Source organism: Dioscorea cayenensis, chromosome 4 (assembly GCF_009730915.1).
Source record: "Dioscorea cayenensis subsp. rotundata cultivar TDr96_F1 chromosome 4, TDr96_F1_v2_PseudoChromosome.rev07_lg8_w22 25.fasta, whole genome shotgun sequence".
In the NCBI taxonomy this organism is placed as follows: Eukaryota; Viridiplantae; Streptophyta; class Magnoliopsida; order Dioscoreales; family Dioscoreaceae; genus Dioscorea; species Dioscorea cayenensis.
The window spans coordinates 11135941-11136430 of NC_052474.1; positions in this window are offsets into that span (position 1 = coordinate 11135941).

Sequence of the window (490 nt, forward strand, 5' to 3'; positions counted from 1 at the left end):
TATTGCTTAACAAATTCATCCATTTTTTGTCCATCTAAGTTAACATACTCAAAAGTAGGTTATGGTGTTAAATCCAATGAAGATAATGAATTAAACCCATAAAAAATTTCAAAAGGTGAAAACTCAGTAGCAAAATAAACAAGATGATTATAAACAAACTCAACGTAGGCAAACAATCTTCCCATGTTTTGATATTCTTTTTAATTGTAGCCCTCAATAATGTAGATAAAGTTCTATTAACTACTTCTATTTAACCATCAGTTTTGGGGTGACATGTAGTAGAAAACAACAACTTGGTACCTAATTTTCCCCACAAGGTCTACCAAAAGCAACTTAAGAACTTAACATCTCTATCAGACACAATTGTTCTAGGCATGCAATGTAAATGCACAATCTCTCGAAAGAATAAATCTGCAACATTGGTTGCATTATCTATTTTGTGACATGGAATAAAGTGTGCCATTTTAGAAAACCTATCGACAACTACAAA